Here is a 6,295-nt window from a genome sequence, read left to right as displayed (position 1 = left end):
GTGCTCCGAGGTGCCCACCACGGTGCGCAACGCCGGTGCGAACCCGGGAGCGCCCCGATGTGTGCTCCAAGGTGCGGCGTGCACGAAGTCGGACCCCGGTTTGCCCCGGGTGCGCACCTCGCGTGCACCTTGGTGCGCACACCTTGGCTGGGTTGCGCGGCCTGGTGGGCACCATGGTGCGCACCAAGGAGCGCTCCGAAGTGTGCTCCAAGGTGCGGCGTGCACGAAGTCGGAGCCCGGTTTGCCCCGGGTACGCACCTCGCGTGCACCTTCGCCGGGGTGGGCACCTCGGCTGGGTTGCGCGCCCTGGTGCGCACCAAGGAGCGCTCCGAAGTGTGCTCCAAGGTGCGGCGTGCACGAAGTCGGAGCCCGGTTTGCCCCGGGTGCGCACCTTCGCCGCGGTGCGCACCATGGCGTGCACGAAGTCGGAGCCCGGTTTGCCCCGGGTGCGCACCTCGCGTGCACCTTCGGCGGGGTTGCGCGCCCTGGTGGGCACCATGGTGCGCACCAAGGAGCGCTCCGAAGTGTGCTCCAAGGTGCGGCGTGCACGAAGTCGGAGCCCGGTTTGCCCCGGGTGCGCACCTCGCGTGCACCTTCGGCGGGGTTGCGCGCCCTGGTGGGCACCATGGTGCGCACCAAGGAGCGCTCCGAAGTGTGCTCCAAGGTGCGGCGTGCACGAAGTCGGAGCCCGGTTTGCCCCGGGTGCGCACCTCGCGTGCACCTTCGCCGCGGTGGGCACCATGGCGTGCACGAAGTCGGAGCCCGGTTTGCCCCGGGTGCGCACCTCGCGTGCACCTTCGCCGGGGTGGGCACCTCGGCTGGGTTGCGCGCCCTGGTGCGCACCAAGGAGCGCTCCGAAGTGTGCTCCAAGGTGCGGCGTGCACGAAGTCGGAGCCCGGTTTGCCCCGGGTGCGCACCTCGCGTGCACCTTCGCCAGGGTGGGCACCTCGGTGCGCACACCTTCTCAATGTTTTCTTGCCTTTTCTGGAAATTGGTGAAGGCAGCGCATCAAAGGTGCGCACCTCGGTGTGCTCCGAGGTGCGAACCCGAGAGCGCTCCGAGGTGCCCACGAAGTCGAAAGTCGGGTTAATTGCATTGTTTTCCCCGGGTGCGCTCCGAGGTGCGCAACATCGGCGCGCACCAAGGAGGGCTCCGAAGTGTGCTCCAAGGTGCGCACGATGGCGTGCACCTCTGGTGCGCACGATTCGGAGCTCGGTTTGACCGGGGTGCGCACACCTTGGCTGGGTTGCGCACCTTTTGTGCGCTCCAAGGTGCGCACGAAGTCGGAGCTCGGTTTGCCCCGGGTGCGCACCTTCGCCAGGGTGCGCACCTTGATGCGCACGCCTTGGCTGGGCTGCGCACCTTGGTGGGCGCCATGGTGCGCACCTTTCGTGCGCTCCAAGGTGCGCACGAAGTCGGAGCTCGGTTTGCCCCGGGTGCGCACCTTGGTGGGCGCCATGGTGCACTCCGAGGTGCCCAAGATTGGTGCGCACCAAGGAGCGCTCCGAAGTGCGCTCCAAGGTGCGCGCGAAGTCGAAAGTTGGGTTAATTGTCCGGTTTGCCTCGGGTGCGCACCTTGCGTGCACCTTCGCCAGGGTGGGCGCCTTGGTGCGCACACCTTGGCTGGCTGCGCACACCTTGGCACCCGCGTTTCCTTCATTTTAAATTTTTTTTTTTTACAATCTCTCAAGTGGGAAATTCTATAATCTCAACTTTTTTTGCCTTTTCAGGAAACTTTTGAATGGAGCGCATCATTGGTGCGCTCCGAAGTGTGCTCCAAAGCTCTCTCCAGCTGCGTGCACCTGCCCCGGCCGCGCACCCGGCCCCGCCCAGCTTCGCTCACCTGTCCCGGGCGTCTGGTGCGGAACCTTAGAGTAAGAAACATCACCGTGCACCTTGGCCAACGTGCGCGACTCGACCGAGCGCGCACTGGCCGAGGTGCACACCGATTTCACCTGGGTGCGCGCGCAGCACCTCGGGCGCACCGGGGTGCGCGCACAACGCCCGGGTTGCACCGTGGCCTGTGTGCTCGGGGCGCCTCGGGTGCGCGCTCGGTGTCGCCCCCGCGCGCGCTGGTAGTGCGGGCAGCGCACCCCGGCCCGGCCCGGCCCCGACGAGAACGCAAACGGGCAAAAGGTTTATTCAAATAGCATTGCGACGCCCGGCGAAAAACTAAAAAAGGGTGCAACACCGGGACTTCCCGGGAGGTCACCCATCCCAGTACTACTCCGGCCCAAGCGCGCTTAACTGCGGAGTTCTGATGGGATCCGGTGCACTAACGCTGGTATGATCGCACCCGTTATGAGCTTGTCGCAGTGTGTACTTAGCAAACCGCGACCCACGTGCGAATCCACCCCGGCCACCCACCCCCGTCGAGGTGCACACCCTCCCTCGCGAAGTGCGCCCCGTTCGCCAAGTGTGAGCCCTGCCCGGGTGCGCGCACCTTGCTAGGGCGTCGGGTGTGCACCCGGCCCGGCCTACGTGCGTGCACCTGGAGGGGGCGTCGTGTGCGTGCAGTGTCCCGTCTGCAACGCGGTGCCCACACACCACCTCGGGCGCAACGACCTGCGCTCACATGTGGGCCGAGTGCACCTTGGTGCATGTTCGGGGCGCCTCGGGTGCACGCTCGATCTTGCCCCGGTGCACCAAGGCGCTCGGTTTGCCCCGGGTGCGCACTTGGTGCAAGGTGGGCACCCAAAATAGGGATCAAGCACCAAAACACAAGTTTCGGGATGCAAAATGGGACCCAAGGACCACAAATGCGTTCCAAGACCCATGATGGGTCCACGAGAACAAAAATGTGTTCCGAGACTTAATAAACAAATATTGGGTTTTAGGAGAAGAAACATGCTCTGATGCCCAAAACGAGAATCGACCCCGAAAAGGCCACAGGCCAAAAGTGGGATGCGAGACAAAAAAAAATGGGACCCGAGGACCAAAATTGGGTTCCCAGGTCGAAGACAGGGCAACCGGACAAGAAACGACCTCTAAGGCTCGAAATGAGTCCCGACGACTAAAACTTGACAAGAAGCACCCATCAGGCACCCAACTCGACACCCATGGGATGCCGACCCACCCGGGCTTCCACCTAGCACACCTTGGCACCCACCCACCCTCGCACCCAACCTCGCACCCAACTTAGCACCTTTGAACCCACATTGGCACTCACCCTGACCCTGGCACCTTGGAACCCACATTGGCACTCACCTTGACCCTGGCACCCACCTTTGCACTCACCTTGGGACCCACCCTGGCTCCCACCTCGGCACCCACCCAGACACCCACCTTGGTTCCTTGGCACCCACCTTGGATCCTTGGCACCCACCCCGACACCCACCTTGGCACGCAACTTGGCTACTTGCCACCCACCTTGGCTCCTTGACGCCCACCCCGACAACCACCCCGTGACCTACCCTGGCTAGGGTTGGTGCACACCCACCCTGGTGCCCACCTTGGCACCCACCCTATGACCCACCTTGGCACGCACCTTAGTACCCACCCCGTTACCCACCCTAGGACCCACCCCGTGACCCACCTTGGCCAGGGTGGGTGCACCCACCCTGGTGCCCACCTTGGCACCCACCCATCCTAGCACCCAGCCTGTGACCGGGCTTGGAACCCAACCTTGCACCCGCACCCGTCTTGGCCAGTGTGGGTGCGCACCCATCCTGGCACCCACGTTGTGACACACCCTTTAACCCACGCACCCTAGCACCCACGTTGGCACCCACCTTGGAACCCAACCTAGCAACTTGGCACCCACCCCGTGACCCACCTTGGCATCCACCATAGCAGTCGCCGACTTGGCACCCACCTCGGCACCCACCTTGACACTTGTGGACCCACCTTGCCACTCACCCTAGCATCGACCCATCCTAGCACCCACCCTGGCACCTTTGCACCCTAGCACTCACCCATCCTAGCACCTAACCTGTGACCCACCTTGACACTCACCCTCGCACCCACCTTGGAACCCAACCTAGCACCCACCCACCCTGACACCAACCCTAGCACCTACCCACCCTTGCACCCACCCTGTGACCCATCTTGGCACCCACCCATCCTACCACTCAACCTATCACCCACCTTCTCACCCACCTTGGCATCCACCTTAGCACCCACCCACACTGGCACCTTGGCACCCACCTCGGGCAAGGTGGGTGCACACCCACCCTGGCACCCAATTTAGAACCCACCGAGCATGTTACCCACCTTGGCACCCACATTGCAGCCCACCCTAGTACCCACCCTATGACCCACATTGGCATCCACACCCTAGCACCCAGGCACCTCGACACCCGCCTTGACACCCACCCTAGCACTGAACCTGTGACCCACCTTGGAACTCACCCTAGAACCCACCCACCCTGTGAACCACCTTGGCATCCACCTTAGCACCCACCCACCTTGGCACCCACTCTAGCACTCACCCATCCTAACACCCAACTTGTTACCCACCTTGGCACCCGCCCTCGCGTCCACCTTGAAACCCACCCTAGCACCCACCCACGCAGGAGCCCACCTTGGCACCCAACCTAACACCCACGCATCCTGGCACCCAACTTGTGACCCACCTTGGAACCCACCCTAGTACCCACCTTTGAACCCACTATATCACCAACCCACCTTGGCACCCACCCTATGACCCTCTTTGGAATCCACCCTAGCACGCACCCACCCTGGCACCCACCATGGAGCGCACCCTAGCACCCACCCACCTCGGCACGCACCTCAACACCCACCTTGGTGTGCGCACTGCGCCAACCTCTCAAAGACCCTATGTGGTGCGCTCCAAAGTGTACACCTTTGGTGCGCTCCAAGGTGCGCACCTTTGGTGCACACCGAGGTGCACACCAAAGTGTGCACCGAGGTGAGCACCAAAGTGCACTCCAGGGTGCACACCAAGGCGTGCACCTTTGGTGCGGTCAATGCAAACGAATTCGGAAGTTGGGGTCGATGTCCTAATCGCTGCTGCAGACTACACGTATGAGAATCGGACAAATAGCTTTATATAGGGGAGGTGTTGCGTTTGATGGGTCGACTCCCCTGGTTGTGTGCACTGCACCAACTTCAAAGACCCTGTCTTGTTTAAGAAGTCAAAAGTTGGGGTGGATGTCCTAATCATTGCTGCAGTCTACGCATGTATGAGAATCAGACAAATAGCTTATATAGGGGAGGTGTTGCATTCGGTGGGTTGACTCCCCTGGTTGTGCGCACTGCGCCAACCTCAAAGACCCCGCATAGCAGAAGAAGTCGGAAGTCGGATTTTGGTGAGCACCAAGGCGTGCACCTTTGGTGCGGTCAACGCAGACGAATTCAGAAGTTGGGGTGGATGTCCTAATCGTTGTTGCAGGCTACACATGTATGAGAATCAGACAAATAGCTTATATAGGGGAGGTGTTGGGTTTGATGGGTCAACTCCCTTGGTTGTGCGCATTACGCCAACCTCAAAGACCTTGTTTTCGTTAAGAAGTCAAAAGTTGGGGTCAATGTCCTAATGGCTCCTGCAGGCTACACATGTATGAGAATCGGACAAATAGCTTATATAGGGGAGGTGTTGGGTTTGATGGGTCGACTCCCCTGGTTGTGCGCATTACGTCAACCTCAAAGACCTTGTTTTCGTTAAGAAGTCAAAAGTTGGGGTCGATGTCCTAATTGCTCCTGTAGACTACACATGTATGAGAATCAGACAAATAGCTTATATAGGGGAGGTGTTGGGTTTGATGGGTTGACTCCCCTAGTTGTTCGCATTACACCAACCTCAAAGACCTTGTTTTCGTTTAGAAGCCGAAAGTTGGGGTCGATGTCCTAATTGCTCCTGCAGGCTACGCATGTATGAGAATCAGACAAATAGCTTATATAGGGGAGGTGTTGGGTTTGATGGGTCGACTCCCCTGGTTGTGCGCATTGCGCCAACCTCAAAGACCCTGCATTGCGGATGAAGTCGAAAGTCAGAGTTTGGTGTGCTACAAGGTGTGGTCGAAGGTGCTCACCTAGGTGTGCACCTTTGGAGCACAGGAAAAGTGCCCTCCAAAAGTGCGCACCTTTGGAGTGCACAAAAGTGCCCTCCAAAAGTGCGCACCTTTGGAGCGCAGAAAAGTGCCCTCCAAAAAGTGCCCTCCAAAAGTGCGCACCTTTGGAGCGCAGAAAAGTGCCCTCCAAAAAGTGCCCTCCAAAAGTGCGCACCTTTGGAGCGCAGAAAAGTGCCCTCCAAAAAGTGCCCTCCAAAAGTGCGCACCTTTGGAGCGCAGAAAAGTGCCCTCCAAAAGTGCGCACCTTTGGAGCGCAGAAAAGT

General features: G+C 60.4%; 1 non-coding gene across 1 annotated transcript; it reads right to left on the bottom strand.

Moving 5' to 3' along the window:
• Positions 1–2,179: 2,179 nt before the first annotated feature.
• Positions 2,180–2,298, bottom strand: LOC131862667 (5S ribosomal RNA). The gene has a single exon (XR_009361605.1). It is a non-coding gene; the product is annotated as a 5S ribosomal RNA (ribosomal RNA).
• Positions 2,299–6,295: the final 3,997 nt, after the last annotated feature.

The sequence above is a fragment of the Cryptomeria japonica genome, unplaced genomic scaffold (genome assembly GCF_030272615.1).
Source record: "Cryptomeria japonica unplaced genomic scaffold, Sugi_1.0 HiC_scaffold_50, whole genome shotgun sequence".
Classification (NCBI taxonomy): domain Eukaryota; kingdom Viridiplantae; phylum Streptophyta; class Pinopsida; order Cupressales; family Cupressaceae; genus Cryptomeria; species Cryptomeria japonica.
The sequence above is the reverse complement of the archived record's forward strand: the minus strand, read 5'-3'. Positions and strand labels throughout refer to the sequence as shown.